The sequence below is a fragment of the Polistes canadensis genome, unplaced genomic scaffold (assembly GCF_001313835.1).
Source record: "Polistes canadensis isolate GaletaPanama2010 unplaced genomic scaffold, ASM131383v1 scaffold_15, whole genome shotgun sequence".
Taxonomy (NCBI): Eukaryota; Metazoa; Arthropoda; class Insecta; order Hymenoptera; family Vespidae; genus Polistes; species Polistes canadensis.
In genome coordinates, this window is record NW_014569562.1 from 1299027 (window position 1) to 1310515 (window position 11489).

The window sequence follows — 11489 nt, forward strand, 5'->3', positions numbered from 1 at the left end:
AGTAGAAATAGTAATAGCAGCAACAGCAGTTCGCGTTTTGTCCTTTTCCAGGCATCGACAATATTTTTTGTTCTTTTATTGCATCAAAGCAGTAGAAACGAACGAACGTACGAACGAACGTACGAACGAACTAACGAAAGAACGAGAACCTTTTGCAATGGGTACGACGGCCACGTAGAAATAAATGCGACGATCGCGCGGTATAAGCGGCCCACAAATCACGCTCGTCCTCGTTTGCTCGCGTTTTCAACGGTCTTCTTTCTCTTCTCTTCTCTTCTCTTCTCTCTCTCACTCTCACTCTCTCTCTTTCTTTTTTCCACTCGTTCTCACTCTACTTTTCAATCTCTTTCTCACTGTTTCTCTTCATTGCACTCTCCCTTTCTCACCGTCTTTCTCTTTTTCATTCTATTTCTCTTTCTCTCTCTCTCTCTCTCTCTCTCTCTCTCTCTCTCTCTCTTTCTCTTTCTATTTTTTTCCCATTATCTTTCTCTTGGTCTTACGAAGGCATTTGATGGTGGAAAGAAAAGAAAGAAATTGAGAGAAAGAAAGAGAGAAAGATATAGGAAGAAAAAAAATGGGAATAGGGAGAAAAATGTTGGAAGGAAATCCGGGTTGTTTTCAAAGGAAGAACGATTACGTGGACCGTTTCGATCGGCTGCCTCTGAATATCTTTTACTTCCTCATTCCGAAGAGATTTTCCGCCGCGAGAATTTCAACGCTCTTTTCCCTGGTTAATCTTCTGCTTAGTTTCTCACTTTCTCTTTTACATGCATACACCCTGTCTCTCTTTCTATCTTTCTATCTTTCTCTCTGTTTCAATCATTCTTTCTTTCGTTTCTTTTTTTATCTATGTATCGAGATTCAATGCTTTAAAGATTTTTAACGCTTCCACGATCCATTTTCATCCTTTTCCTCTTCTTACAAATTCACGTTACAAAATCTCTACCCAAACCACCCCCCCCCCACCACCCCCAATGATTGTACGAACACTCTCGTTCATAGACTGAAAACTATTGAATTTGTTCGATTAAAAAAAACGATCATGCGTTAACGAAAAAGAATGGATGCATATTTTTAACGCAAATACAATATGATTTATGTTTTAATCGGAGAGAGAAGGGGGACATATATATATATATATAGGTAAGAGAAAATTTATGGGATAAAACAATTGTACGATTGTTAAATACGGGTCTCGTAAAAAAATCTGCGAGTAAAATAGGTAATGAAACTCATATTGATAGGGAATTTATGATTAGTCGTTGTGCGCACTAGTTTTCGACGTTTAAAAACAATTGATTTTTATGATTGTTACGCTAGTTTATACTCGCCTGTCGTCGAACGCAGCCACATAAATCCTTTGACTCTTACATTCGAGAAACTATTATTTACAAACGGTGCACGATATATAAAACTACGTAAGTATAACTATCGTATTTTACAATAAATTCGTAAAATTTTGAAGTAAAAATGTTATTACTTTTTTGTTCGATCTTATTCATTCGTTTTCCTTTTTCTTTTTAATAATTTGTAATACATTTTGCTAATATTTTGGATAATAGTTTTTGCCAATTTAACTATACTTATTTTAAAATATTATTAGCACAAAAAAGTAAGCATAGAACCTAAACAGCAGAAAATAATAAATAAGTACTCTTAATTGCACATTAATTGCATATTTCAAATCTATAATTGCACACTTTATTACCTAATTTTATTTAATTAGTTATTAATAATTTAAAATACAAAAACGTTTTATCTTGTTTCTAAGCAAAGCAATGAATTTTTCTATTGTTTTTTGTTTTCAATCAATTGCTCACTTTTTGTTTGTCCGGCTCCTCAATTTTTAATAATTCATTATTTAATCATTTCTCATTCATTATTTTAATCATTTATTCATTGTTTTCTGGCTGTTGAGTTTCTATACCAACTTTTCTACGGTTTATTTTACTAGGAGATAATTCTATTCAATTGTAGGTAACATTGAACTTGATGAGATTTTCAACAAAAATAAAAACCATTACCTTATATCTATAAGATAAAAAACTACAATTTCTACAGAAGTAAAAACTCCTATTACCCCACGTAGATAATACAGTTTTCTGTAATAACAAAATCCTCGAATCGATTAAAAATCGTATTTGCAAAAAGAAAATTTCTACGAAATAACGAACATATATCAAAAAATAAAAAACAACGATCGAATTAAATAAAAAAACTTTGACATACGAATCATTCGAATTTAATTCTAATAGGATTCGAGAAAAATTAAAACCGTTACAGAATCTTGCACCCTTAAGAATATTCCTGAACCCCAAGCGTAGAAAAAGAACAGGTTTTTTTTTTTCTCATCGATATAAAAACGGCATGTTAAAATAGTATGACAAAAGAATGATTTCTATTATCCATTGAAAAATTTTGAAAGGCTATAGACCTTCCAAGCATACAAGTAGAAATATGTTAGTATATAATACATACAAACTATATACGATCGATGACATCCCTTCCCATAGATGAGAGCTACGAGAGGGAGACACGTAGAAGCTAAGTACATCGACAGGAGCTGTTATAGAATGAGGAATAAGAGGTGGGGAGGAATAGGAAGTGGTTTGCGAAGTTTTCGGAGTCGGCGCGATGTGGATTCCCTTTTGAAGCGCCCTCCTGGTTTTACCTATGGGCATTGCAGTCGTGTCTCTACGGGTTGGACCCTCCTAACATTAAATCTTTGAAGAAAATCTTGGAAAAAAGAAACTTAGAACCAATCGAGCCGTGCCACGATCTGTGTAATTCCATTTTATTCATTTTTTATTCATTTTGCCAGTCTACACTTTTGTACCATTTTTATTTGTATTTATTTAATACACATACGTTTCTGATAACAAGAAGAAAACCGAGCTCGTCAGCTTCGAAAGGATCGTTCAGTGCAAAAGGTAAGAGCTCTAAAAGCATCGTTTTATTTCTTACGATATATAGGCGAATTTATTAGAGACAATTTTATAAAATGGTGTATGCAGGATAAACGGGAAAGGGTAGTTGCAAAAGTTCCTAGGACCATTTGAAAAAATCAATGTTTGTATTGTCGAGTTCGATAAAACTATATGTCTAGAAACTTTGGGTAAACCTCGTAAAATCGAAATATGTGTATCATGAAGTTAAAATTTTATGGTTTTTCTCGAATATTATCTATTACAAATCGACGAAGAATATTTATTATTCGAAATGAACTTTTCTCAACGTATCATGCAAGATAGACCATGAACCTTCATTGTTAATGTTTAAACAAACGGATGTAGAGAGAGTGTGCTCGTGAAATTATTATTTAACGCTCCCCACACTGTGATATACCTTTTTCTAAAAATACACATTTAATACTATTTAATAAATCCACATAATACGTTCGTTAAATACGGATACATAATATTTGTACACTTTTGTTATACGTGTTAACCAATTTGATCAAAATATCGTTAATTTGTTATCGAAGAAAAAAAGTTTGATTTTCAAGAACGCGTTATTCGTATAAGACAAATATTTGGTTAGAAACAGCACACGCGTGACATTTGCTATCAGTGATGATATATCAAATATGATAGAAGTATAAAAAGAACTAACGAGTGGGAGTATATATTATTATATTATTATATATTATTATTATATATTATTATTATTATATATTAGGAGAGGGGACGTCAACGATTATCCTATTCCTTTTCATTCGTTTAACTCATCTCTACACGGATAACAGTTATTACGTGCACTTACCATATCCTTATTGAAGGAATCAAATTTAAATGGGAACGAGCAACATTGCTCGTAAATTTATTTACTTTTAAAAATACAAATTGATTTTTATGTTACCTGTAATTTTCGAACGATTAAAAGGTAACACAACACACATGATACTCGGTGTGAGATACTTCGCTGATCGAAAACAGCTGATTCGTCAATCCTACTTCGACTTTTGATATTGATCGACAATGATTCACTCTATTTTATTATTTATTTAATATTATTTATTTTTGGTGGATGGGGGAGGGACAATTTTATCTTTTACGACAAATATGAATTATTTCGAAAAAATCTTTTAATGTTAAAAATTAAATTTAAATATAATGAATATAATTAATATTGTGAAATTTTATCTTTTAAAAAAATGACAATTGTTACCCTAAATATTAATTATCGATATTAATATATTAAATTAAGCAATTTAATTTAACATCCAATCAATGAGATTTCGATCATCTGCGAATAAGTATCTAACGTAAACAATTAACTTGGATCTGAATACTCGTGTATATAACAAAGAGATAAATATAAATATATGAACACATAAATAGTTTCATCCGCTTTGATATGGAAGGCTATTGTTCCGATGACCTGGAAGAACTCGATCTCGGTGACGCAACTCATATGAAATTGTCTTCGATCGGGTAGGAGTAAAGCATAAACGTCCTTGGAGTTATCATCGTAGTATGTTTCCCCCTTGAAAACGTAACACTGACAGCATTATTAACTTTGTTTTCGGAACATTCGAAATGTGTCAGCTCTAGAAATAGAATCGTACGTTTTGTAGTTGAAGAAACTGCTCGGAAGAAGTATTTTTTTGAAGAAGAAGAAGATTTCTTTGATACAAAGGGTTAAACCAAAAGTTCCTAAGTAATCCTATAAATAAACTACTCTTTTTACAAATTTTTCATATTCATTTCTTTTGCGAATTATAAAAGCGCATATTCAATTTATAAAACTTAACTACAAGGTCGAACAGTTTGAAAAAAGAATAATTGATATTTCAAATCATCTTAAAACTTTGAATCCATCTAAAAATATTTTCTACTACCCTTCTTTAGATCTATTTCTTTTTATTATTACAATCAGAAATAAATTAAAGTAGTTATATTTTTAAATCGAATTATCATTGTCTCTCATTTTACGTAATAATTATTTTTATATTATATGTTTACTTTTATTTCAAACGTCACGTCGTGCTACTTATTATAATATGCATAATTTTGTAAAAAAAAACATTGAGAAAGAAAAAAGAGAATAAAAGAAAAAAGATGATCTTAAAATTAACGTTCGACAAAAATTTGATTGGAAGTATATAAAAATGATTGACGTCAAGATCAACGTTTATTTAGCGATATTTTTTTTTTAAGTTTAATATCGATCTTATGATGTAACTCTAATGAAACATAATTGATTCATCAACGTTCTCAACGTATCAGTTTCAATCTAATGTAAGACAAATCTCAGTTGGTAAATGATATTATAAATTGAACATAACGTGTTCTACGTCATAGAAAAACGAGAAACTTTTAATCTCGTTAATGTTTCAATTCATGGAAAATAAAATATCATTTATATGTTACAATTTAATTCATTGGAATGATACATAATTTAGAAATTATTTGCAGAAAAACATAAGACAGAAAATATATAATTTTTCTTTTAATATTAATTTGATCATATATAATTTATTGATAGATAAATAGATTTTATTTTTTTACAATCCGTTCAACCCAGAAATTGAACTTATTGTTAGTTTTACAAAATAAATTAAATATAAACTTTATATCAACTATCACAACTATCATATTAAATTATCACGAAATGAACGAAACGATGAGTAATTTGCGAGTAATATAAATGCCACTGACTTAATTATAACTCCTCGTTATTATAGTTTGATTCGTGTGTATTTATATGCGTGTGTGCGTGTGTGTGTGCACGCACACACGTACGTTAGATGTTATAATGGTATCGTTTATTAAGACAATTTTATTTGTTGTCTAAAAATAGATAGATAAGAAGAGTCAGGAGAATATATAAATTGTTCTTGAAGACAGTTATTTAGATAATTAGCATATCTCTTTCTTTATCTAACATTCGCATCACATTGTCCTCTGTAGAATTTACTTATATTACAGGTTAAAGGTTATCCAAAATCAAAGAAGAAAAAATAAACTAGAAAAAGTTAATTAATCTATCGATAGAAAATTTTCTAACTCGTGTCATCGAGCACGTATACACGCATAATAAATTTTAATATATAAGATCACGTGTTTTAAAAATTATCACTTACATTAAGGCATATACTTAAATGACTATCTCCATCTTTCTTTTCCTTCTTGGTGTCAAAGGTCATTACACTCACGAAATGCAGAAGCCCTGTTGGTCACGTATGATACTTTACGAACTTCTTCGAGATTTCGTTGCAATGCAGTAGTCACTGCGGTATCTTCGTTTACATTTATAACATTTTTACGTATTCGTGTATACATATACACGCCTTTTGTGTGGGCGTTTTCGTGGATACATTTACAAGACGAATTTGAAGAAAAAATGATTAAGAAACGTATCTTCCTTTTCTTTCCTAAACATTTAAACGTGTACGCGTGTCTGTTACATTTACATGATAAATTTGTAAAAAAAGAAAAAAGAGAACAGAATATGAATACCTAATTATAAAACTTTATTATGAAAAATTCTCATATTTTTTTTCTAATATTATTTACAGATTATATTTTTTTTTCATTTTACAGGAAATCAAATTTGTTTATTTTTTGTTAAATATTATTAGTAAAAAAAAAATGTTGTTTGTTTTTAATTATTATTGTTATTATTGTATAATATAATACGAAAGGGTGTGTGTGTGTGTGTGTTTGGCATTAAAATTCAAAATGAATTTACAATTCTGTTGCGCGCAAACGTGATCGAACTAACGCACGTCGCAATATTCCTGTCAATATTTACGTCTTCTTATGTATACATATAAGAAAAAATATTTTGTATCGTTCATTCTCACCATTTTGTATTGTACACGAATAAGAGTGACTTCAAGTTTCTTAGGTATCCAATCTTTCCATTATTTCTTTCCTGTTTTTACATACAGTTTGAATAATTTACACAATTATAAGACATTCAACATTTCTCACATTTTTCATTTTCAACGGGAACATTAAAATTTATAATTCTCTTTTTGTTTACTCTTTTTTATTTTTCACGTTAATATTTTATCGTCGAACGAGACATAAAATTTTAATTAATTGCGATAGATAAATGAAATTTTAATTTATTAATTACAAATTTGTATTTTCTTTCTTTTTTTTATTTTGTATTTTGATAAAAATATTTTAAAAAGATATAAATTAATAATCTTTCCTTTATTCTTTCTTTCTTTTGTTGTTCTTCTTGTTATATAGCAAGTGTAGACATAACAAAGATAAATAAGCTGTAATTAATTACTTTTGATTATCATTTTTGAAGATACGAGATAAAGATGGCTTATTTTAAGCGAATTAAACAGACTCAAAATAATAATAATTATACGAAATAATAACTTATTAGATGGCACCTTATTTCGATACGTTTTTCTTATCGTAATAATAATATTGTTTATCAAATAAGAAATCTGTTTACGGAGTATTATATAATTTCATCGAGCTATGATCTTCTTTTATTCGTAATAACAAAAACAAAGCTCAATATAATTAGATGAATCATCCTTTTAGAATTCTAAAATTAAATAATAAATATTTTCTTTTTTAAACGTTCATATATATATTGAAGAAAAAATACACAAGCACGCACACACACACACACACACACACACACACACACATACATATATTTGAAAAATTTATTTATAAAATTATATTTTAAATGAATCATAAATAAATAGGATAATACATGGTATAGTTCAAAAGTTCTTAGATAATAAAAGCAATCAATTATATTATATCGGAACTGCTTTTATTTCAGGGTCAAATTTACAATAAGAGTAATGTTACAGATTAAAAAACTTTTAACACAACCGAGATAGATAGAAATTATGAGTCAGACAAAATCAAAATCAGGGGACAACGCGTTTAATATGCCTTTCCCTTTTAACGTGACCGAGCGATCAGCTGATCACTTCGAATGTCATTCAACCATAGCAAACAGCACTCTCGTAAATGATTCTATCTTCTACAAAATTTCGAATTTAAGTTTTGAAAACATTTATCTCGTTTCTCTCGACGTAAACAAATATATATACACTTAAATATTTTGCAAATTTATCTAGAAAAAAAGTTGCTGTTTTTATTTTCTTTTTTTCTTTTTAATACTTCCAACTATAAATAGATTTTAATTTATTAACACTAATCTCTTTACTACAAATCTTTCATATAACAAAATCATAAAAATTGTTTTAGATCAGTAACAAATAATTCAACATTAATTGTTTAGATTATTAACACAATTATTATTACGTCGTAACAACATCTCTTCTTTTTTATTTTTTTTTGTTTTTTTTTAACACATCTTCGCAACTACGATACAAACGTTGTCTTATTTATCATTTAATATAATTATTACTATCTTAAAAAATCATTTCTCTTTTATTAAATTTACTTTCATTTCAAGAAACTCTCGTATATGTATATCATCGTTTATTTATTAATACGTAAACGGAAAAGAAACAAAAAATACGAAATACAGATAAACAAACCGGAAAAAAGAAAACAAAAAGCACACGTTGTTTTCGTGCTCATACCGTGAACGGTCTCTCTAAATAACTTTTTCTTCTTATTTTTTTTCTTATTCCTTCTTTCTTTACGGTGTAAATAACCAACACAATACACGTGCTTCGAAATAAAATGATGCTACTCTCCTTGGACACAAAGTTTCTTATATGTGTCTGTGCGTAACGCATATGATCACAACGTATTTTTATGTATATACACAGCCACACACGCACACGCACATTCTCATACAGAGAGCATATATGAATACATGCATAAATAACAGATACTCTGCGTAAGGCACGTGCAATTGTGAAACAGTCCACGAGCTGGTATCGTGAAAAGCGAATGTCGCCTTTTGAGGACGACACCAGAAGAGAACGAACGTAATTCAATTTATATTATCTTTTATATATATATATTTATGTGTGTATACGTATACGATGTGGGCCACGTTTTTACTCAGAAACCTTAAAAAACATTTTTTTATGTTCAAAATTGATTACTGCTTTTTTAAGACTTTTTAAATGAATTTCTTCTTTTTTTTTTTTGCCAATTATAAAAATTCATTCTTAACTTGTAATATTGCAAGCTTAAATGTGAGCTTTCAAGTTGAGTAATTCATTATTGTAATCATCTAACATAAAAATTTTTGATCAACTCTCCAGGTATTTCGAGTATATCACATGTGTGGGATTCTTTCAGTGACCAAACTAATGTCAACGCCTTCTTGTGGTTTTACAGTTAGTTCTATTTATGGCTAGGTAATAATAGAAACTAACTCATTATAATATTCATCAACAACCATAAATCATTCTATTTGATATCGACGATTCATCGAATTAATTTGATTTTCGTTTATCATCATTTTCACAGTACTTACATTAGACTTTAACACCTATTCAATTTTATCGATTGTTCTAATTAAAAAAAAAAAAAAGGAGAATAAATATTAAATAAAAAGATTAACTTGTTTATGTTCAAATTTTAAGATCATAGTTCGTTTATTTTCGTATTACGAAAACATCACACTTAAAATCTTTTTTGCTTTGGATTTAATCTTATTTATTCATCGGAACTGTTCTAATCTCGAGTATTACAACGATTAGTATAACAGGACTTTAGTATCTTCTTATTTTTACTAGATATACCTATCCTCTACTTTCTAGAAATTCACACTAAGATACCAGCGTGTAATTAAGAATCGATAAGAATGAGTGTGATTCCACATGTGTATGTTAATTTTAAATTAATTCCTTATTTATATATCTCTTTGATAATAACAATGAATTACTTAATTACCATTAATGATTATCATAGCAGCATAATAAAAGCTGATCGAATTTTTTAATATCTAAAAAAGAATAATTGCGTTAATTTGTTGTTTAATATAATTATATAATATAATTATATTTATAAATAATGTTATTTACTTATCACGGAAATATTGTTTTTAATTTATTTTGTGTTTATTAATAAATACGTTTATCGTGTTAACAAAAAATATGTTAACGTAATTCTAATTTTATTTCTTATATTGTTAGATATAATTTAGAAATTGTTTGAAAGAAACAATTTTGTTTAGCCCTTTGGAATTTTATCCTCTGACACAGCGGATGAGAATGACACCTGATATTAATCAAGAAACTTTTACTCCTTTTTCTTCTTCTTTTAATATATAAGTATCATTTTAATTTTTGTTGCTAATAAATTTGTTGAACTTCCTTAACGAAGTATTTATCTTATTTTACCTTAATTTGTTAAAGTAAAATATATATTCCCCGTGTTCTTAGAAAATTAATACAAATTGTTAAAAAATTATCAAAATAATTATTACCGAGAATGAAAAATAATTAATTTTGCAGTAACCAAGGAAAGTGTTGATTCCAAAGAATTGCTAAATTGCTCGGTTTAATATCCTGGCCAATTATTTGTTGTAATATCAAAATAATTAATAATAATTATGAATCGAATATAAGTTCGTTGTACGAAAAATCTTGTAAAGTTTATGCAAAGAATATTGAAAATTTGATGCGTTGGTATATAAGAATATAAGTAAAAACTTTTGTGTTCTGCGAACAACACCAGGAGATAAAAAGAAACGTGGCAAACGTTTCTGAATTTACTTGATCAATTAGAACAAAGGATCCTAAAGAAAGAAAAGGGAAGATCATTGTTTATAAATAGATGGATGAACGAAGATAGTTCAATTCTTTTTATCGTCATTTCTTCAGTATACGATACTTGTATGATTACATTTTTAGATAAAATATATCACGGAATGAAAAAAGAAATAAAAAAAAAAGAGATCAATATTGTAATGTTTTTCTCCGGAACATATAATAATTAGAAATAATATTTCTAATCTCAAGTAATTCACAGAAGTATTTTTAATTTACGAAATAGATTATTATGTAATTTGTTTATCTAAATCCCTCTTCAAAAAGTATTTGAAAATGATTTCTTCTCCTGTCTCGTGTGTCTCGACGAAATATTTTAATTTGCTAAATGATAAAATAAATAGGAATGCAGCTAATTTTAGATAAATATCATTGTTCTTTTTTTATCTAGTTTATCTAAAAAAATCTTTAATACATCAGAGAGTTTATAGAAGTCAAGTTTTTATGATCTTCAAAAAATCATTTCTTATATGTTATTGTCTCAAACAAGTTTTTAATTTCGCAAAAATCGTTAATAAAAACTGATAGAAAAAAATTAAATCATTTCTTTCTCGCCTCGCGAATATCTGAAAACGATTTGAAACAATTAGCAAAATGGTACATATAACACAGACGTTAGAATAAAAATAATATTAGATAAATGAATACCCAATTACAATATTATATAATCGAATTTTGCAAAAGATATTAAAAGCGTAATATTGCATGACAGTTTCTTGAAAAACAAAAATTACTATAAAGTAATCAAATATACAATCGAATTTCTAAAAATGATTATTCTATTTGAAAAAAAAAAAAAAAA

The 11489-nt window shown here is 28.1% G+C and overlaps 1 protein-coding gene across 1 annotated transcript in view; it reads left to right on the top strand.

The window, feature by feature from the left end:
• Positions 1-2638: 2638 nt before the first annotated feature.
• Positions 2639-11489, top strand: part of LOC106793537 (quinone oxidoreductase) — a 19653-nt gene continuing 10802 nt past the window's right edge. The window contains exon 1 of the mRNA XM_014760548.1: positions 2639-2930. The gene's annotated coding sequence lies outside the window, so the exon portion shown is untranslated. The remainder of the gene's footprint in view (positions 2931-11489) is intronic.